Genomic DNA, 23,932 nt, shown 5'->3' on the forward strand with positions numbered 1-23,932 from the left:
TGCTAAGTGGTAGGCCCCACAAGCTCACAGAGTGGGACCACTGAGTGCTGAAGTGCGTAGCGCGTAAAAAGTTGTCTGTCCTCGGTTGCAACACTCCCGACCGAGTTCCAAACTGCCTCTGGAAGCAACGTCAGCACAATAACTGTTTCGTCGGGAGCTTCATGAAATGGGTTTTCATGAAATGGGTTTCCGAGCAGCCGCACACAAGCCTAAGATCAACATGCGCAATGCCAAGCGTCGGCTGCAGCGCTGTAAAGTTTACAGCCACTGGACAGTGAGCTGTACACGCTCCACCATCCTGCAGTCTGACGGACAAATCTGGGTTTGACGGATTGCCAGGAGAACGCCACCTGCCCCAATGCATAGTGCCAACTGTAAAGTTTGATGAGGAGGAATAATGGCCTGGGGCTGTTTTTCATGTTTCGGGTTAGGCTCCTTTGTACTTGTGTAGGTTAATCTTAACGCTACAGCATACAATGGCATTCTAGACAATGCTGTGCTTACAACTTTGTGGCAAACGTTTGGGGAAGGCCCTTTCCTGTTTCAGCACGACAATGCCAATGTGCACAAAGCGAGGTCCATAAAGAAATGACCTGCACAGAGCCACGCCCTCAACCCAATCGAACACCATTGGGATGAATTGGAACGCCGACAGCAAGCCAGGCCTAATGGCCCAACATCATGGCAAAATTCATTTGACACCCCTGCTCTAGTTAATATGCAGTAGGGCCGGCCTGTCGTCTGTCACCCGTCACCCAGACGCAGGGTGAAAAAACATATATATCATTACCATAAAGCCTTTTGTCCTTGGCTGGTGTTACGAAAACTGGTTGGCCAAGACTACGAATATGTCCACTCGTCAACAAACACAGATTCAAGATTCAAACAAAAGCAAGATGTCCCGCAAGGCCAAGACGGTACAGTCCAGCCTCACGGCTTTGCAATCTGCCACAGCCTCACTGCTCACTCACACCTGTGAGCATTCATCACTTATCCTTACAGGCACAGCTCGTTCCTAACACTGGTCTTGGACAATTTGCACAACCGAAAATGACTAAAAACACATAGGTAGGCTAGATGATAAAAATGATGGAGAAAGTGTAGGATGTGTAGAGGGGGACTTGTTGCAAAAACTGTAGCATCTTATGTTTCACGGAATCGTGGCTGAATGATGACATGGATATTCAGCTAGCAGGATATACGCTGCACCGGCTAGATAGAACAGCACAGTAAGACGAGGGGTGCGGTCTGCGCATATTTGTAAACAGCTGATGCACGAAATCTAAGGAAGACTCTAGAATTTTTCTCACCTGAAGTAAAGTATCTTATAATAAATTGGAGACCACACTTTCTGCCAAGAGAGTTTTCATCTATACTTTTCATGGCTGTTTATTTACCACCACAGATGGATGCTGGCACTAAGACCGCAGTCAGTCAGCTGTATAAGGAAATGAGCAAACAGGAAACTGCTCACCCAGAGGCAGTGCTCCTAGTGGCCGGAGACTTTAATGCAGACAAACTGAAATCAGTTTTACCTAATCTCTATCAACATGTTAAATGCGCAACCAGATCACCTGTACTCCACACACAGAGGTGCGTACAAAGCTCTACCTCACCCTCCATTTGGTAAATATGACCACAATTCTATCCTCCTGATACCTGCTTACAAGCAAAATTTAAAGCAGGGATCACCAGTGACCCGGTCTATTAAAAGTGGTCAGATGAAGCAGATGCTAAACTACACGACTGTTTTGCTATCACAGACTGGAACATGTTCAGGGATTCTTCCGATTGTATTGAGGAATACACCACATCACTAACTGGCTTTATCAATACGTGCATCGAGGACGTCGTGTCATGTTTTGTCATTTATTATCTTGTCTTGTCCCTGTGCTTCCCATTCTATTCGTTTCCCTCTGCTGGTCTTATTAGGTTCTTTCCCTCTTTCTATCCCTCTCTCTCCCCCCTCCCTCTCTCACTCTCTCGCTCTCTCTTCTCTCTATCGTTCCGTTCCTGCTCCCAGCTGTTCCTATTCCCCTAATCAATCATTTAGTCTTCCCACACCTGTTCCCGATCCTTTCCCCTGATTAGAGTCCCTATTTCTTCCTTTGTGTTCCGTTCCTGTCCTGTCGGTTCCTTGTCTAGAATTCACCGTGCTGTGTTTGTGTATCGCCCTGTCGTGTCGTGTTTTCCTCAGATGCTGCGTGGTGAGCAGGTGTCTGAGTCTGTCTGGTTCAAGTGCCTTCCCGAGGCAACCTGCTGTTCACCTACTGTTCAAGATCGAGTCTCCAGTTTGTCCTCGTCATTTCGAGTGAAAGTTGTGTTTTTTGTTTGTATTTACTTTACTGGATTAAAGACTCTGTTTTCGCCAAGTCGCTTTTGGGTCCTCTTTCACCTGCATGACACGTCGTCCCCACAGTGACTGTACGTACATACCCCAACCAGAAGCCATGGATTACAGGCAACATTCGCACTGAGCTAAAAGGTAGAGCTTACGTTTTCAAGGTGTGGGACTCTAACCCGGAAGCTTATAAGAAATCCTGCTATGCCCTCCAATGAACCATCAAACAGGCAAAGCGCCAATACAGGGATAAGATTGAATCATACTACACCAGCTCCAACGCTCGTCTTATGTAGCAGGGCTTGCAAACAATTACAGACTACAAAGGGAAGCACAGCAGCGAGCTGCCCAGTGACATGAGCCTATCAGACGAGCTAAATCACTTCTATGCTCGCTCGGGGCAAGCAATGAGAGCATGAGCATCAGCTGTTCCGGACGACTGTGAACATATCCCTGATTGAGTCTGTAATACCAACATTTCTCAAGCAAACCACCATAGTCCCTGTGCCCAAGTACACTAAGGCAACCTGCCTAAATAACTACAGACCCGTAGCACTCACGTCCGTAGCCATGAAGTGCTTTGAAAGGCTGCAAATGGCTGATACCAACACCATTATCCCAGAAACCCTAGACCCACTTCAATTTGCATATCGCCCAAACAGATCCACAGATGATGCAATCTCAAATGCACTCCACACTGCCCTTTCCCACCTAGACAAAAGGAACACCTACATGAGAATGATATTCATTGACTACAGCTCAGCGTTCAACACCATAGTACCCTCAAAGCTCATCACTAAGCTAAGGATCCTGGGACTAAGCACCTCCCTCTGCAACTGGATCCTGGACTTCCTGACGGGCCACCCCCAGGTGGTGAGGGTAGCTAGCAACACATCTGCCACGCTGATCCTCAACACTGGAGCCTCTCAGGGGTGCGTGCTCAGTCCCCTCCTGTACTCCCTGTTCACCCATGACTGCATGGCCAGGCACGACTCCAACACCATCATTAATTTTGCAGACGACACAACAGTGGTAGGCCTGATCACCAACAACGACGAGCCAGCGTATAGGGAGGAGGTCAGAGACCTGGCCAGGTGGTGCCAGAATAACAACCTATCCCTCAACGTAACCAAGACTAAGGAGATGATTATGGATTACAGGAAAAGGAGGACCGAGCACATCCCCATCCTCATCGACGGGGCTGTAGTGGAGCAGTTTGAGAGCTTCAAGTTCCTTGGTGTCCACATCAACAACAAACTAGAATAGTCCAAAAACACCGAGACAGTCGTGAAGAGGGCACAACAAAGCCTACTCTCCCTCAGGAAACAAAAAAGATTTGGCATGGGTCCTCACATCCTCAAAAGGCATCACTTCCTAGTACGGCACCCTGGGACCACAGCCCAGTACATCACTGCCTGCCTTCCAGGACCTCTACATCAGGCGGTGTAAAAACTGGCAAAGACCCCAGCGGTACTGGCAAGCAGTACTGGAGCGCCAAGTCTGGGACCAAAAGGCTTCTCAACAGCTTTAACCCCTAAGCCAATTAGCCCGACTAACCGGTACCCCTTCACATTGGCTACCCGGACTGTCTGCATTGTGTCCCGCTACCCACCACCCACCAACCCCTCTTTAACGCTACTGCTACTCTCTGTTTATCATATATGCATAGTCACTTTAATCATATCTACATATCAAATCAAAATCACATTTGTCACATCCACATGCTTAGCAGATGTAGCGAAATGCTTGTGCTTCTAGTTCCGACAATGCAGTAATAACCAACAAGTAATCTAGCTAACAATTCCAAAACTACTACCTTATAGACACAAGTGTAAGGGGATAAGAATATGTACATAAAGATATATGAGTGAGTGATGGTACAGAGCGGCATAGGCAAGATACAGTAGATGGTATTGAGTGCAGTATATACATATGAGATGAGTATGTAAACAAAGTGGCATAGTTAAAGTGGCTAGTGATACATGTATTACATAAAGATGCAGTAGATGATATAGAGTACAGTATATTCATATACATATGAGATGAATAATGTAGGGTATGTAAACATTATATTAGGTAGCATTGTTTAAAGTGGCTAGTGATATATTTTACATCATTTCCCATCAATTCCCATTATTAAAGTGGCTGGAGTTGAGTCAGTGTGTTGGCAGCAGCCACTCAATGTTAGTGGTGGCTGTTTAACAGTCTGGTGGCCTTGAGATAGAAGCTGTTTTTCAGTCTCTCGGTCCCAGCTTTGATGCACCTGTACTGACCTCGCCTTCTGGATGATAGCGGGGTGAACAGGCAGTGGCTCGGGTGGTTGTTGTCCTTGATGATCTTTTTGGCCTTCCTGTGACATCGGGTGGTGTAGGTGTCCTGGAGGGCAGGTAGTTTGCCCCCGGTGATGCGTTGTGCAGACCTCACTACCCTCTGGAGAGCCTTACTGTTGTGGGCGGAGCAGTTGCCGTACCAGGCGGTGATACAGCCCGACAGGATGCTCTCGATTGTGCATCTGTAGAAGTTTGTGAGTGCTTTTGGTGACAAGCCGAATTTCTTCAGCCTCCTGAGGTTGAAGAGGCGCTGCTGCACCTTCTTCACAATGCTGTCTGTGTGGGTGGACCAATTCAGTTTGTCTGTGATGTGTACGCCGAGGAACTTAAAACTTACTACCCTCTCCACTACTGTCCCATCAATGTGGATAGGGGGGTGTTCCCTCTGCTGTTTCCTGAAGTCCACAAACATCTCCTTAGTTTTGTTGACGTCGAGTGTGAGGTTATTTTCCTGACACGACCCTCCGAGGGCCCTCACCTCCTCCCTGTAGGCCATCTCGTCATTGTTGGTAATCAAGCCTACCACTGTTGTGTCGTCTGCAAACTTGATGATTGAGTTGGAGGCGTGCGTGGCCACGCAGTCGTGGGTGAACAGGGAGTACAGGAGAGGGCTCAGAACGCACCCGTGTGGGGCCCCAGTGTTGAGGATCAGCGGGGTGGAAATGTTGTTGCCTACCCTCACCACCTGGGGGCGGCCCGTCAGGAAGTCCAGTATCCAGTTGCACAGGGCGGGGTCGAGACCCAGGGTCTCGAGCTTGATGACGAGCTTGGAGGGCACTATGGTGTTAAATGCCGAGCTGTAGTCGATGAACAGCATTCTCACATAGGTTTTCCTCTTGTCCAGATGGGTTAGGGCAGTGTGCAGTGTGGTTGAGATTGCATCATCTGTGGACCTATTTGGGCGGTAAGCAAATTGGAGTGGGTCTAGGGTGTCAGGTAGGGTGGAAGTGATATGGTCCTTGACAAGTCTCTCAAAGCACTTCAAGATGACGGAAGTGAGTGCTACGGGGCGGTAGTCGTTTAGCTCAGTTACCTTAGCTTTCTTGGGTACAGGAACAATGGTGGCCCTCTTGAAGCATATGGGAACAACAGACTGGGATAGGGATTGATTGAATATGTCCGTAAACACACCAGCCAGCTGGTCTGCGCATGCTCTGAGGGCGCGGCTGGGGATGCCGTCTGGGCCTGCAGCCTTGCGAGGGTTGACACATTTAAATGTTTTCCTCACGTCGGCTGCAGTGAAGGAGAGTCCGCATGTTTTAGTTGCGGGCCGTGTCAGTGGCACTGTACTGTCCTCAAAGCGGGCAAAAAAAGTTATTTAGTCTGCCTGGGAGCAAGACATCCTGGTCCGTGACTGGGCTGGTATTCTTTTTGTAATCCATGATTGACTGTAGACCCTGCCACATACCTCTTGTGTCTGAGCCGTTGAATTGAGATTCTACAATGTCTCTATACTGACGCTTAGCTTGTTTGATTGCCTTGCGGAGGGAATAGTTACACTGTTTGTATTCGGTCATGTTTCCGGTCACCTTGCCCTGATTAAAAGCAGTTGTTCGGGCTTTCAGTTTCACGCAAATGCTGCCATCAATCCACGGTTTCTGGTTTGGGAATGTTTTAATCGTTGCTATGGGAACGACATCTTCAACGCACGTTCTAATGAACTCGCTCACCGAATCAGCGTATTCGTCAATGTTGTTGTCTAACGCAATACGAAACATATCCCAGTCCACGTGATGGAAGCAGTCTTGGAGTGTGGAATCGGACCTCAGCGCGGGAGCTTCTTGTTTTAGTTTCTGTCTGTAGGCAGGGATCAACAAAATGGAGTCGTGGTCAGCTTTTCCGAAAGGACGGCGTGGCAGGGCCTTATATGCGTGGTGGAAGTTAGAATAGCAGTGATCCAAGGTTTTTCCAGCCCTGGTTGCCCAATCGATATGCTGATAAAGTTTAGGGAGTCTTGTTTTCAGATTAGCCTTGTTAAAATACCCAGCTACAATGAATGCAGCCTCCGGATAAATGGATTCCAGTTTGCAAAGAGTCAAATAAAGTTTGTTCAGAGCCATCGATGTGTCTATTTGGGGGGGAATATATACGGCTGTGATTATAATCGAAGAGAATTCCCTTGGAAGATAATGCGGTCGATATTTGATTGTGAGGAATTCTAAATCCGTTGAACAGAAGGACTTGAGTACCTGTATGTTGTTATGATCACACCACGTCACGTTAACCATGAAGCATACGCTCCCGCCCCTCTTCTTACCAGAAAGATGTTTGTTTCTGTCTGCGCGATGCGTGGAGAAACCCGCTGGCTGCAACGATTCCGATAGCGTCTCTCCAGTGAGCCATGTTTCCGTGAAGCAAAGAACGTTACAGTCTCTGATGTCCCTCTGGAATGCTACCCTTGCTCGGATTTCATCAACCTTGTTGTCAATAGACTGGACATTGGCGAGAAGAATGCTAGGGAGTGGTGCACGATGTGCCCGTCTCCGGAGTCTGACCAGAAGACCGCTCCGTTTCCCCCTTTTACGAAGTTGTTTTTTTGGGTCGCCGGCTGGGATCCATTCTGTTGTCCTGGGTGAAAGGCAGTACACAGGATCCGCTTCGCGAAAGTCATATTCTTGGTCGTACTGATGGTGAGTTGACGCTGCTCTTATGTTCAGTAGTTCTTCTCGGCTGTATGTAATGAAACCTAAGATGACCTGGGGTACTAATGTAAGAAATAACACGTAAAAAAAAAAAAACTGCATAGTTTCCTAGGAACGCGAAGCGAGGCGGCCACCTCTGTCGGCCCCGGAAGTATGTACATATTACCTCAATCAGCCTGACTAACCGGTGCCTGTATATAGCCTCGCTACGGTTATAGCCTTGCTACTGTATATAGCCTCGCTACTGTTAGAGCCTCGCTACTGTATATAGCCTCGCTACTGTTATAGCCTTGCTACTGTATATAGCCTCGCTACTGTTATAGCCTTGCTACTGTATATAGCCTCACTACTGTTATAGCCTTGCTACTGTATATAGCCTCGCTACTGTTATAGCCTTGCTACTGTATATAGCCTCGCTACTGTTATAGCCTTGCTACTGTTATAGCCTTGCTACTGTTATAGCCGCGCTACTGTTATAGCCTTGCTACTGTATATAGACTTGCTACTGTTATAGCCGCGCTACTGTTATAGCCGCGCTACTGTTATAGCCTTGCTACTGTATATAGCCTCGCTACTGTTATAGCCTCGCTACTGTTATAGCCTTGCTACTGTTATAGCCTCGCTACTGTTATAGCCGCGCTACTGTATATCGCCTTGCTACTGTTATAGCCTTGCTACTGTATATAGCCGCGCTACTGTTATAGCCTTGCTACTGTTATAGCCGCGCTACTGTTATAGCCTTGCTACTGTATATAGACTCGCTACTGTATATAGCCTTGCTACTGTATATAGCCTTGCTACTGTTATAGCCTTGCTACTGTATATTGCCTCGCTACTGTTATAGCCTTGCTACTGTTATAGCCTTGCTACTGTATATAGCCTTGCTACTGTTATAGCCTTGCTACTGTATATAGCCTCGCTACTGTTATAGCCTTGCTACTGTATATAGACTCGCTACTGTTATAGCCTTGCTACTGTTATAGCCTTGCTACTGTATATAGCCTTGCTACTGTTATAGCCTTGCTACTGTATATAGCCTCGCTACTGTTATAGCCTTGCTACTGTATATTGCCTCGCTACTGTTATAGCCTTGCTACTGTTATAGCCTTGCTACTGTATATTGCCTCGCTACTGTTATAGCCTTGCTACTGTTATAGCCTTGCTACTGTATATAGCCTTGCTACTGTTATAGCCTTGCTACTGTTATAGCCTTGCTACTGTATATAGCCTTGCTACTGTTATAGCCTTGCTACTGTATATAGCCTCGCTACTGTTATAGCCTTGCTACTGTATATAGACTCGCTACTGTTATAGCCTTGCTACTGTTATAGCCTTGCTACTGTATATAGCCTTGCTACTGTTATAGCCTTGCTACTGTATATAGCCTCGCTACTGTTATAGCCTTGCTACTGTATATTGCCTCGCTACTGTTATAGCCTTGCTACTGTATATAGCCTCGCTACTGTTATAGCCTTGCTACTGTATATAGCCTCGCTACTGTTATAGCCTCGCTACTGTTAAAGCCTTGCTACTGTATATAGCCTCACTACTGTTATAGCCTTGCTACTGTATATAGCCTCGCTACTGTTATAGCCTTGCTACTGTTATAGCCTTGCTACTGTATATAGCCTTGCTACTGTATATAGCCTTGCTACTGTATGTAGCCTTGCTACTGTTATAGCCTTGCTACTGTATATAGCCTCGCTACTGTTATAGCCTTGCTACTGTATATAGCCTTGCTACTGTTATAGCCTTGCTACTGTATATAGCCTTGCTACTGTTATAGCCTCGCTACTGTATATAGCCTCGCTACTGTTATAGCCTCGCTACTGTTATAGCCTTGCTACTGTATATAACCTTGCTACTGTATATAGCCTTGCTACTGTATATAGCCTTGCTACTGTTATAGCCTTGCTACTGTATATAGCCTTGCTACTGTATATAGCCTTGCTACTGTATATAGCCTTGCTACTGTATATAGCCTCACTACTATTATTATTCACTGTCCTTTTACTGTTGTTTTTTATTTTTTACTTCTCTATTGTTCACCTAATACCTTTTTTTAATTGCGCTGTCGGTTAGTAAGCATTCACTGTAAGGTCTCTGTTGTATTCGGCGCACGTGACAAATACACTTTGATTTGCTTTAACTGAGACGCAGCCCATGCAAAAACCAGATATCTCTAGATTTAAAAACTGACAGACTTATTTGTATTCATTTAATTACTTAGTATCTTAATGGGCGTATCTCTGTTCCATCTCCGAATAAGAGAATAGAAAGCACTGTTGAATATGCATGTGTACATGATAATGAGGACAGATTGGTAAAGAGGGATTAGGGTTTATCTAAATAGGCTAGAACATTACAGGAAAACATCAGGGCCTGTATTCGCAAAGCCTTTCAGAGTAGGATCACACACCAGGAGCCATTCTAAGCTCGAAAACAATGTCAAATATTGGCTCTGGTGTCGGGTGGGTGGCTGGATCAATTATCATATCTCAACAGCAGAGATGAGGTATCCCACTGGGCAAAAACTGATGTCTGTTTGTGCCCAGTGGGATGTGACTAGTGTTTGGATAGAGAAGGCAATACCAAAGAGAAGGATTTGCCCATCCAAACCTACAAACCACTAATCAGCTGAGGAATCTATGTTGAAGTGTGAGAAAAGTCATCGCTCATATTTCTGCCTAGGTTGGTTAGCCGCATAATATTTCGACCAGGAATCAACATTCAACAGATCTGCTTGTGTTAATAACATTTTTGTTACACTGTGACTGCCAACATCCTAAATGTGCATTTTCCAACTATATTCTGTTTTGACAATGTATTGAACTAAATCTAGGCCTATGATATCCAGCTAAACAGATGGTTCCAGCCTCCCCAGTGAGAATACAGCCCACACACCGAGTGTAATGCAACGTGATCTTTCTGCTCCGTCAAATGCTAAGCTAATACACATGGGTAAACTGGCACTTTAACACTTTAAGCACGATGTTAATTAACATGTCCATATTATCCAGATTAGGAGACTTAAACTTGCCCAACTAATTAGACAAAAAAAAGCTTGACCCTGTTTACTTTATCAGAGTAGTCACTTTTCCTTCTTATAATTGTTATGGAGCATAACCTTGTTAACAACGGGCTATAGTGACCAAAATATAATGAGCTATTTGTAGAACAGAATTTGTATTTAAATTGTCAGGGAAGGAAATTGAAAATAGTCCAGCCAAGCCTGATATATACAGTGGGGCAAAAAAGTATTTAGTCAGCCACCAATTGTGCAAGTTCTCCCACTTAAAAAGATGAGAGAGGCCTGTAATTTTCATCATAGGTACACTTCAACTATGACAGACAAAATGAGAAAAGAAAATCCAGAAAATCACATTGTAGGATTTTTAATGAATTTATTTGCAAATTATGGTGGAAAATAAGTATTTGGTCAATAACAAAAGTTTATCTCAATACTTTGTTATATACCCTTTGTTGGCAATGACAGAGGTCAAACGTTTTCTGTAAGTCTTCACAAGGTTTTCACACACTGTTGCTGGTATTTTGGCCCATTCCTCCATTCCTCCAGGCAACACGGACTTGAAGTGTACCTATGATGAAAATTGCAGGCCTCTCTCATCTTTTTAAGTGGGAGAACTTGCACAATTGGTGGCTGACTAAATGTGTTTTTTGCCCCACTGTATATATATATATATATATGTGTGTGTGTGTGTGTGTGTGTGAGTGAGTGAGTGAGTGAGTGAGTGAGTGAGTGAGTGAGTGAGTGAGTGAGTGAGTGAGTGAGTGAGTGAGTGAGTGAGAGTGAGTGGTGAGTGAGTGAGTGAGTGAGTGAGTGTGAGTGAGTGAGTGAGTGAGTGACCATATATACACCTTACACACACTAATTAATAAACACATCTACCAAACAAAAGAGGGCAAAATCCTTGCTTGCTTTATTGACTTTAAAAAGGATTCTATTTAGCATGAAGGGCTATTCTATAAAAATGTCCAAAGTGGGTTTAGTGGTAAGGTGTATGACTTAATAAAATGTATGCTCACAGAAAACAAATGTGCAATAAAAATCTAAAAACAAAAACCAGCATTATTTTCACAATGTTGAGGTGTGAGACAAGGCTGCAGTATGAGTCCAAATCTTTTCAACATTTATATCAATGAATTAGCAGACGTGTTGGACCATTCTCCAGCCCCAGCAGGTAAAATACCTGCTATATGCTGATGATTTGGTACTTCTGTCACCAACCAAAGAATGTCTTCAACAGAACCTTAACATTCTATAGCAATATTGCCATAATTGGGCCCTGGCAGTAAATTAAAAAAACTACAAATATCACGATTTCCCCCCCCAAATAACACTCATATAAATTCACCCTGAACAACACCATAATTGAACACACACAAAATTACTCATACCTTGGTCTGACCATATCTGCATCGGGAAACTCGTATGGCAGTGAATGCACTCAAAGAAAAAGCCTGCAGAACATTGTACGCAATAAAAATGAAATTATTCAAAATAAACATCCAAATTTGAATTTGGAACAAGAATTTGACAGTGTAATCCTGCCAATTGCTCTTTACGGAAGTGAGGTTTGGGGGCCACTCAATACACTGGACCTTTAATTGTAGGACAAACATCCAATTGAATTCTGTCGGAACGTTGTACAAGTCCAAAGAAATACACCAACTAATGCATGTAGGGCATTAACTAATGCATGTAGGTCTTCAAAATAAATATTTCCAATAAACTAAATCATGAACCAATCAAAGAACTCATATTTACAACATTGGAAAAACAAAACAAAATCCAAAAGCCGACTAAATTGCTATCTGACCATAAACAGAGAATATGAATTGGCTGATGATCTCTACTCTGTCAGAGATACGAAGCAGAGACAGATCCTTACCAAGTACAGACCGAGTGACCACCAATTGGCAATAGAAACTGGTAGACATAAAAAGACATTGCTACCCAAAGAGGAGCTGTACGACAGGGGAGGTAGAAACAGAGATGCACTTTCTCCTTTACTGTCATAAATATTCCTCACCAAAAGATTCATTATTCACAGAAATGACTACATTTATTCCAAATGTAACTTATTAATCCCAGAGGAAAAACTAAAAATACTCATGGGTGAAGGAGCAATGGCTCTTCTTGATGCCAAATATGTGTTTGCCTGCCATAGCCTGAGGGATACTGGTTAATAACATGTGCATAGTAAATACTAACTTACTTATTATTAGTATTATTGTTATTACTATTATTATTGTTGTGATTATCATTCCAAATAGTAGTGGAATGGGTAATAAGGGTGATGGTAATGATAGCAGTTTAATGATGATGGTGGTGGTAGTAGTAGTAGTAATGATGATGGTAGTTGTAGTACTGATGTAATGGTGAAGATGACATTTATTTAGTTATAAGATAGTTACTATTTTCATTTTCCATGTTTAGCTTTTTATATTTATTACATTTGTACTATTGACTGAGAGAGAGACAGAGACACAGGGAGAGATGCAGAGAGAGACACGCAGAGAGAGAGACAGAGACACAGGGAGAGATGCAGAGAGAGACACGCAGAGAGAGAGACAGAGACACAGAGAGAGATGCAGAGAGAGAGACAGAGACACAGAGAGAGATGCAGAGAGAGAGACAGAGACACAGAGAGACACGCAGAGAGAGAGACAGAGACACAGAGAGAGATGCAGAGAGAGAGACAGAGACACAGAGAGAGACACGAGAGAGAGAGAGAGAGACACGCAGAGAGAGAGACAGAGACACAGGGAGAGATGCAGAGAGAGACACGCAGAGAGAGAGACAGATACACAGAGAGAGATGCAGAGAGAGACACGCAGAGAGAGAGAGAGAGAGACACGCAGAGAGAGAGACAGAGACAAAGAGAGAGACACGCAGAGAGAGAGACAGAGACACAGAAAGAGACATGCAGAGAGAGAGAGAGAGACACGCAGAGAGAGAGAGAGAGACATGCAGAGAGAGAGACACGCAGAGAGAGAGAGAGACGCAGCGAGAGAGACACGCAGAGACAGAGAGAAAGCGACCCTGAGTGATCTACTTCTCCCCAAAGATGTACTTTGTATTGTAAAAGCCAAAAATATCTCCATAGGAAGTCAAAAGACGAATCAGGGAGGTTCAATCCTCTGTCAAATTTAACCCAGTTACAAACCCAAATATAAAGTACTGTACAACCAACAGTCCAAGTCTGATGATGTTTGCATGAAGATGTTATGGAAAGCAATGCTTTGGGGTAGTTTGAATGGACCATAGAGTCATCACCTATAACACCTATAACACCTATCACTACTTCTATATCATGCGTTCCAAATGTCCCCCTATTCCCTATAAGAAAATCGCTATGGCCCTTGGTCAAAAGTAGTGTACTATAAAGGAAACAGGGTGACATTTGGGAATGTGTCCTATGATTGATATAAGCCTAATAGACAAACACATTTCTCAGTTACAATCAACACCTCTACCCTCTCAGAAAAAAAGGTACTAACAAGAACCTAAAACAGGGGTACCCTCTGAAGAAGCCCTTTTGTTTCCAGGTAGAACCCTTTTGGGTTCCATGTAAAAACCCTTTGCACAAAGTGTTCTACACGGAACCCAAAATAGTTTTACCCGGAACCAAAACGGGATCTACATGGAACCAAAAATGGTTCTCCTTTGAGGACAGCCGAAGAACCCTTTTGGAACCCTTTTTTAAATTATTTTTTTACACGTGTACCAATACATTCAGCCAATACAGCACCAGACGTATCTGACATTTACCAATGTCATCTTATTACCCTACGGAAGCGACAATGGAGGCAGATATGGAGTCAATTTCCCAAAGGTCCTCTTTGTCTAATGGAACATTATCTTAATGAAAGGTGGCAATCTGATTTAGAATGAGACGTCTCGTTGGCAGACAGACAACTTGAAGGGACTAACTCTATATGACTGAGGAAATCTCAGCGCTTTATCAGCAAACAGAATCACACTGATGAGGACTGGGGAACACACACACACACACGCACACACACACGCACACACATTTTACAAGCTTCAATGTCAAAAAGACACATGACATACAATTACATGACATTGTAACAAATCTTCCTCAGGCATTCTGATTGTGATGCATTATTCCATTATAAAGCCTTTTCACCCAAAAACTGTTATCCATAAAGTCATCAGTCTTTAACAAGTAAATGACAAATATCACTTTCAAACCGCCTTGTGATATTGAGAACGAAGAATATAATTTGCAATGGGACTTTGATATTGTAAAAACAGCTGATCGACTTTCCTGACTGAAGAATTTTATGTCCCACTCCTCTGCAGGGCTATGTTACCTATCATAGTCCCACTCCTCTGCAGGGTTACATTACCTATCATAGTCCCACTCCTCTGCAGGGTTACATTACCTATCATAGTCCCACTCCTCTGCAGGGTTACATTACCTATCATAGTCCCACTCCTCTGCAGGGTTACATTACCTATCATAGTCCCACTCCTCTGCAGGGTTACATTACCTATCATAGTCCCACTCCTCTGCAGGGTTACATTACCTATCATAGTCCCACTCCTCGGCAGAGCTACGTTACCTATCATAGTCCCACTCCTCTGCAGGGTTACATTACCTATCATAGTCCCACTGTGCAGGGCAATGTTACCTATCATACTCCCACTCCTCTGCAGAGCTACGTTACCTATCATAGTCCCACTCCTCTGCAGGGTCACATTACCTATCATAGTCCCACTCCTCGGCAGAGCTACGTTACCTATCATAGTCCCACCCCTCTGCAGGGTTACATTACCTATCATAGTCCCACTCCTCGGCAGAGCTACGTTACCTATCATAGTCCCACTCCTCTGCAGGGTTACATTACCTATCATAGTCCCACTCCTCGGCAGAGCTACGTTACCTATCATTGTCCCACTCCTCGGCAGGGCTACGTTACCTATCATAGTCCCACTCCTCGGCAGAGCTACGTTACCTATCATAGTCCCACTCCTCGGCAGAGCTACGTTACCTATCATAGTCCCACTCCTCGGCAGGGCTACGTTACCTATCATAGGCAGGGCTACGTTACCTATTAGTCCTATCATTGTCCCACTCCTCGGCAGGGCTACGTTACCTATCATAGTCCCACTCCTCGGCAGAGCTACGTTACCTATCATAGTCCCACTCCTCGGCAGAACAAAGTTACCTATCATAGTCCCACTCCTCGGCAGAGCTACGTTACCTATCATAGTCCCACTCCTCGGCAGGGCTACGTTACCTATCATAGTCCCACTCCTCGGCAGGGCTACGTTACCTATCATAGTCCAAGCTGTGAAAAAGACCCAACATGTTACTGACTAGATTTCAGTTCGACTTGGACGCATAATATATACGATTAAAATATTGTCAGCTTTATGATGCTGATAAAGACAGCACCTCTACAGACATTTACATTCTCTCAAGATAATGAAAGAAATCCTATTTATCCACTCCTGTTCCTGAGTCGAAATGTAGCCTACATTCGGTGTATTATTTTACTGCGTGAAATGCTTAATTCTGCAGGAGTTCATATTAAAGCTACAGTATGTGAGAGGTTAGAAACCTACAGTCAGTGTCCAGATTTCAGTGTCCATTTAACTCATCTGAACACTAGGCTACATTCCCCTTGACGTGCCATAGGCTTATTTTAAGTCCCCGTCTCGTGGCTGTCGAATTTGTATAGCACCTCACAATCATCACACTTAACACTGCTGTCATCCTCTTCAAACGCCGATATTGTCATTTTTGCCTCTGAGGATCTCCGTTAACTTTGCTGCCCGTTCCCAAAAAGCATTTGGAGACTGGCCTGTAGGCTATTTGGCATGCATATAATTAGGCCATAGGCTTGCGCACTAATGCCAGATAGCCTGAAATAATCAAAGAAAAACCTCCATGTATCCTACAAATATAAATTGCACAAGAATTATACATTCATGGACTTTTTTAAGGTCTTGTTTTCTCTTTATTCAATCTGCCCCTTCATCCACACAATATTTCATGATACTAAACCCCCCCTGCCCTGCGGATACAGCCACGGGACTACGGGTTATGAGTCAACCCGCACATCACTAACATACAGTGCATATCGGCAGTGGGGGGACAATACGCATACAGAGATAGCAGAGAGGACTAACTGACAACCTTTATTTCTCTCTCTCTCTCTCTCTGGGTTCGAACAAAGAACTAAATGGACCAACCCTTCTGATACATGAGCGAGAAGGACAACCCACAGACGTAGAGAACGCCAGGCCTGCGGCACAGACAGAGATGGCAGTGGGGACTAAACACATACAGAGACGATAGAGAGCACAGAGAAGGCAGTGGGGACTAAACACATACAGAGACGATAGAGAGCACAGAGAAGGCAGTGGGGACTAAACACATACAGAGACGATAGAGAGCACAGAGAAGGCAGTGGGGACTAAACACATACAGAGAAGATAGAGAGCACAGAGAAGGCAGTGGGGACTAAACACATACAGAGACGATAGAGAGCACAGAGAAGGCAGTGGGGACTAAACACATACAGAGACGATAGAGAGCACAGAGAAGGCAGTGGGGACTAAACACATACAGAGACGATAGAGAGCACAGAGAAGGCAGTGGGGACTAAACACATACAGAGACGATAGAGAGCACAGAGAAGGCAGTGGGGACTAAACACATACAGAGACGATAGAGAGCACAGAGAAGGCAGTGGGGACTAAACACATACAGAGACGATAGAGAGCACAGAGAAGGCAGTGGGGACTAAACACATACAGAGACGATAGAGAGCACAGAGAAGGCAGTGGGGACTAAACACATACAGAGACGATAGAGAGCACAGAGAAGGCAGTAGGGACGGACTGGGGGGGGGGGTCTGTCTCCGAGCAAACAGAAGAAGAGGGAGAAGAAGACGTCATGTCTCTCTCACAAAGCCAGCCAGCTTAGCGGTACCATTAGTGATCCTCTCTTTATTGATGGAGGTTTGGTGAAATTTCTGAGCAATCTGAAGAGACCATCAAGACAAGAGTGTCACATGTTTGCCAGCGGGATAAGGAGAGGAGAATGGGTTTTTGCCCCATCGTTACAGCACTTAGGCTTAGAGCTGTGTGTGTGTGTGTGTGTGTGTGTGTGTGTGTGTGTGTGTGTGTGTGTGTGTGTGTGTGTGTGTGTGTGTGTGTGTGTGTGTGTGTGTGTGTGTGTGTGTGTGTGTGTGTGTGTGTGTGTGTGTGTGTGTGTGTGTGTGTTAGGCTTGGGCGGTATACAGTATATACCGTATGCTGGGGTATTTGGAAAAAGACACTTGATGGTTTTTCAATACCGTTAACACAATATTTCATTTTAATATGTGTAGCTACTTTTAAAAGTAAATACCAGCAATCATCTTGTGCCATACGTTAGGAGATAAAGAACATTGCGTTCTTTCCTTTCACCTGTCACATTATTATGAAGCTTATGTCAAGTCAAGTGTCACGTGGTGTTTGTTTACAAGCACACAGCGACAAGAGACAGGAGCCTTGTGAGTCACTCACTGTTGTGCAGAATGCACCAGGTGATCTAGTTACAGTATGGACTTCACAACTAAATGTTTGCCAGCTAGATATCTTACAACTATTAAGGTAACTGTCTAAAATGTGCTAAATGCTCCACAGTTGTGCATTTGGTTTGCTAATTTAGTAGCTAGTTAGCTATCTAGCTAAGTGGTTAGAAGAGAATCCCCTCTTGGATCAAGAACCTTGTTGGCTAATTAAAAATTTTGCATGCAGCAAACTGGGAGTAGCAGTGGAGGCTGCTGAGGGGAGGATGGTTCATAATAATGGCTGCAATGGAGCAAATGGAATGGTATCAAACATGGCGGCAGGTAGCCTAGAGGTTAGGGCATATGGCCAGTAACCGGAAGGTTGCTAGATCGAATCCCCAAGCTGACAAGGTAAAAATCTGTCGTTCTCCCCCTGAACAAGGCAGTTAACCCACTATTCCTAGGCCGTCATTGTAAATAAGAATCTGTTCTTAATAACTGACTTGCATAGCTACATAAAAATATGGAAACCATATTTGATACCATTCCACCTACTATTCTGCTCCAGCCATTACCACAAGCCCACTCGCCCCAATGAAGGTTTATTTGTATACTTATATAGTTTAGGGCAAAAACTGTACAAAATACAAAGCGCTCGTTAGCATTTGGTTAGCATTCTCTATGGGATTTTACATGCACTTGTTAACATTGCTAACTTTCAGATTACAGAGTATCAGTGGGGTTTGAAAACAGCGGCACCTGAGTCCCAGACCCAGAGTACCTTCATTATCAAACGCAAATCTCAAAAAAACGACTATATTAGTTTTCTCTGACCAGCTAATCCTTTGACTCCCTAGGGTCTTTGGAAAGCTTGGATTTGGGAAGGGATATCTTGGGACAAATCAAATCTCACAAAAAAAGTCATTTTGAATGACTTTCATCTCAAATGGCAGCCATCCATGACTTCAACTTCCCTGCTTTCTAAATCCCTGATTTAAGGCTAAGAGGGTTAATCAATTTGTTATGGAGCTGTACCAATTCAGTAATATCACACCAAAAGGACCACCTTTCTGACCTGAAGCAGTCCAACAAAACAAGAGCAACACTCAAAGTATCTCAGTCTGAAAATAAACATATGGTTCATGTTTTGATGATGTTGCAATTGTGAGGTTGGCATAATGCCTAATAGGCAAGAAGACAGAATAATAGACAAGACCATGTAGCAGAGCCAAGCTCTATTGTGTAGCCCAGGTATTCCCAAACTGAGGTATGTGTATCCCCAGGGGTATGCGCCATGCCGTCGGGGGTACTGGTTCTTTGAAAATGTAATTTAAATCAGGAGCCACTGCCCGATTTCTGGATTGGGCTGCGCTCAGAGTATCCTGCCTTGGCAGATCGTGCTGTTAAGACACTGATGCCCTTTGCAACCACGTACCAATGTGAGAGTGGATTCTCGACCCTCACTAGCATGAAAACTAAATACAGGCACAGACTGTGTGTGGAAAAGGATGTGTATCCTTTCAAGCACACCCTTCTCATTAACCTGTGATGAGTTATTCACAATTTGCCATGAACAAATAAGGTTTTATATGTAAGATGGTTAAATAAAGAGCAAAAGTATTGATTATTATTCTATTATTATTTCTGCCCTGGTCCTATATGAGCTCCTTGTCACTTCCCACGAGCGGAATTGTGACAAAAACTGACACTCATCCTTGTTTAACAAACGTATTGTATACATCTGAGAGTGCGCTGACTCTGGTGCTAGAGGGGGTATGCAGCTGGAGGATGAATGGTTGAAGGGGTACGGGACTATAAAAAGTTAGGGGAACCACTGGTGTAGCCAATGCATTTGGTCTCCTCTACTCAAGAGGTTCACCGACACCATGATAAAGCCACAGATAGAATCAAATGTTATTGGTCACATACAAATATTTCGCAGATGTTATTGCAGGTGTAGCGAAATGCATGTGGATGTGATGTGCCACACAGATCCGACTATGCGTGGGTTTCATGCATGTCATTCGGGAAGGAAAGAGAAAAGTGTTGGAGGGAATAGGACGACATACATGCAAAGCAACTTTATTTTAGTGAGCCCCATGATCGGGTGCACATGGAAGAAAATGTGTTTTTCTTTGCTACATTTCTGCTGGAGAGCATTTCTCAAAGGATGCCCTATCTGGACCTATCTCTGGGTTCAGCTGTGTCACAAAAACACTGACAGAGGACTCCCCAAACCCAAGGACAGCTCCAACTCCACTGAGGCTGCAAATTTGAAATGCATGATAGGACACATAATGGTCCTGGGCAGAGCGAGACATGTCTTGGAGTGACAGTGACTGTTATGTAATGTGTTTCTCATATAGCTTCTCTGGCTGCTTTGACTGTGCTGAAACTGTTCCAAAGCAACGAGGGAAACATTTACTGACATCATAGTAACTTACTTTCGGGACTATTACACTGGTATCATTGTGCCAGGCGAGCTCAATCAAGTAGCTGAAGTATCCGAGAGACAATAAATACTACTTCAACTCAGGTCTGTTATGGTATACAGCAGCAAGAGCCCGGAGGAGCCTTATCATTCCTCATACGCCAAGTCGGAATTTGGTCAGACTTTGCAGGGCACGGGACAACAGAAGATGCATTACATTAGTAGTCCAGTTTATAGGATTCCGATCAAAATGAAAAGCATTCCCATGAAATCCTTCTGACAGTTCATGTCAGATTTATGAAACTGAATACATTGGGTTGAATTGGCTCTTGGCCAACAGTCCAGCATGTCCATTGCATCTGTCATGTTGAATCGTTTATACCTCATCTATTATAGTACAGACTAGGCCGTCAGTGTAGTCTTCAGTTCACACCCAGGCAGGACTCGCCCATGACATGATACTTTGGCTGACAACCTGGCTGACATTCTAGTGGTTGGGGTGATTTCCTGATGATGCTGGGATATGCTATCGCCGTCTGTTGGGTCTCCAACTAGTCGGCTACAATGAACCCAGCGACCTATATTTTCTGCTGCGTATAATTCATAATAAATAAAATGTTCATCTTGCAGGGATTGGTCTGTTCACAGTGAATCGCCGACTGTTTCTAAATCAATTACTAGGATATAATAGGAGAAGCATTAGATATCCTGCTGCCTAGCCTATAATAACAATATCCTAACGAATAGGGATAGATAAACAGCACCGCTAGGCTATTTTGTATGTTTAAGGTTTTATGAATGTCATTCATTAACAACGTACACAGGTGTGTAGCTAATCATCCGCAATGTGGATAAAAATGCAAACCCACTATTCCTCCCTTCAAGACCATGGAGCCAGCGCACTGTCTTGTCTGTCCGTGCACGGAAAATGCATGCTACCAAAGTCACCCAGAATAACGTTCCATGTCAATGTGCAAACAGCATCCATTCAAGATCATCTGTATAGTCTCAGTTTTGCAGTCGGGAATAACAGAGCGAGGATGCAAGATGCATACACTTGTCTAAATTGCATTGCGGTAGGCTCCATCACCTCGTCCCCATCTCAATCAGTGTAAACAACACTGATTCCCCTTGCTTTGCCCCGTGCAGCAAAGACACAGCTTTTCTAGGGGGGAGGGGGTATATATATATAGAATCGCTGAAGTTGTCATCTTCTTACCTGCAATAGCGAACGATCCGTCCGTCGGTGTGCATTCACGACTCACGCCTGGATAATCGCCGGGTGCTCAGGAACTAGGAGCAGGGTAGAAACTGACAGGCAGCTGCGTCTCTGCCCTTGTCCTCTTCGATTGGACGGATGTCTATAGGGGGCGCTATGCGGAAATTTCATTGGGCGACAGGCGCAGCCACCCAGTCCAAAAGATGTGTTCATAATATAAGAGATCTGACAACATAACGGAGGATCGATCATAGCTAAGTGTTATTTCACATATTCTGCAGTGTGATGGTATCGTTTTCATTAAATGCAGTAGCCTATTTTAATGGAGTAGCATACCACTGGGCACAGACATCTATTCAAAGTCTATTCCAACGTCTATTCCAATTTCATTGAAATAACGTTGATTCAACCAGTGTGTGCCCAGTGTGTAGGCATCATTATATATTTGTAAAATGTGAGAACCACGTTGCCTGAAGCAGTCTACGTGATTGGAGATATGAGAGAGATGTGGGCTATTATCAAGATTAGCGGAGACAAACAAGGCTCACAGAGAGTAGGTCACTAGTCATTTAAAATAATTCAATCCCAATCCACATGACATCCTCAAAACATGTCTACAAGCATTGCTGTGAATGTATACAAGATACTTAAGGCCCTCAATTATATTTAGGCACCAATGCTTATGCTTAGGCCTACAGTGAAAACATTTAAATCAGGAATGCTCAAAAAATGTCTAGGTACGGTGTACATTGTATAAAATATAATGTCCTCAATGATATTTTTCTACCAGTAATCCAATATTTGTATGTCAATCTTTCGAATAACTGTCATTCATCTGAGAAACATGGCAGTGTACATACAGTAGGATATGAATGGCATCGTCTTCTATCAATCTCCAGGGTGACTCATAAACAGCTTCCACCCTACTGTCTTTCTAGAGAAGAGAATAGGTAATTGTCACATATGTGGTAGAGAAAGTAGAGAGGCAGAGACAGAGAGAGAAAGAGAGAGTGAGAGAGACAGTGAGTGAGAGAGACAGAGAGTGTGTGAGAGAGGGGGAGGGAGAAGTATGAGAGAAGGAGAGTGAAGAGTCTGAAGAGGAGAGGGGGGATGTCGTGATTTAACCCTCTACTGATCCCCTTTGGGACTCAACCCAAGGCATCTCCATCCCTGAAACCCAAATCCACATGGGGACGTGTGCGTGTTCAGGTTGGTGGGAGGTGAGGACGGGGATACAATCCCCCACGGTGCCATAAGGATATCAGGTGGAGGGGAGGAGACAGAGGGCATTAGTGTCAGATTATTAGAACAAAAGCACTCTCACTTTATGTATACACCCACCCAGTGGTGTGCACACACACCCCAGCATACGGTATATACTGTATACCGCCCAAGCCTAACACACACACACGCACGCACGCACGCACGCACGCACGCACGCACGCACGCACGCACACACACACACACACACACACACACACACACACACACACACACACACACACACACACACACACACACACACACACACACACACACACACACACACACACACACACACACACACAGGGGACACACTCTGAGGGGTCAGACGGTTGACCTCTTAACAGATGTGCGTGTCTTGGCTCACCATTCGTCAGCCAGATGGAAATGTCACAGAGAAATCATCAAAAATGATCATCTCGGTCTCTCAGGCCTGTGGTGGAAAAGGCCACATTTACATATGAACACAAAGGGCCAGTCTCTTCACATCAGGAGCAGACACTCTATCAACCTTTGATCACACTACAGAAGGAGAGAGAGGCACACCTATAGCTCATCTCTTGGCAGTAGTACTGTAGACTACTTTATCACTGACCTCAACCCAGAGTCTCTCAGAGCGTTCACAGTCAGCCCACTGACACCCCTATCAGATCCCAGCAAAATCCCAGTCTTCTTGAACAGAGCGAAACTATATCATGAGGCATCAAAGCCAAAGGAATTGAATAATATGAATCTACAGATGGAAGGAAAGTAGTGTGGAAACCTACCAAAAAACAACAAATTCAATCCCTTTTGGACAACTTCCTGGACAAAACGTTTCACTGTAATAGTCAAGGTGTAAATTTGGCAGTAGAAAACCTAAACAGTATATTTGACCTCTCAGCTTCCCTACCAAATCTAAAAATGTCAAACAGAAAACAGAAAATTATCATAAATTACAAATGGTTTGATGAAGAATGCAAAAACCTAAGAAAGAAATTGAGAAACCTATCCAACCAAAAACATAGAGACCCAGAGAACTTGAGCATAAAACAATACAGATGTCACGTTCTGACCTTTATTTCCTTTGTTTTGTCGTTATTTAGTATGGTCAGGGCGTGAGTTGGGGTGGGCAGTCTGTTTTTCTATGATTTTGGGATTTCTATGTTT

At 44.2% G+C, this 23,932-nt stretch overlaps 1 protein-coding gene across 1 annotated transcript in view; it reads right to left on the reverse strand.

The window, feature by feature from the left end:
• LOC123993193 (contactin-1a-like) overlaps positions 1-21,648 on the reverse strand; it is a 119,829-nt gene extending 98,181 nt beyond the window's left edge. The window contains exon 1 of the mRNA XM_046295077.1: positions 21,521-21,648. The gene's annotated coding sequence lies outside the window, so the exon portion shown is untranslated. The remainder of the gene's footprint in view (positions 1-21,520) is intronic.
• Positions 21,649-23,932: the final 2,284 nt, after the last annotated feature.

The sequence above is a fragment of the Oncorhynchus gorbuscha genome, linkage group LG02 (genome assembly GCF_021184085.1).
Source record: "Oncorhynchus gorbuscha isolate QuinsamMale2020 ecotype Even-year linkage group LG02, OgorEven_v1.0, whole genome shotgun sequence".
In the NCBI taxonomy this organism is placed as follows: domain Eukaryota; kingdom Metazoa; phylum Chordata; class Actinopteri; order Salmoniformes; family Salmonidae; genus Oncorhynchus; species Oncorhynchus gorbuscha.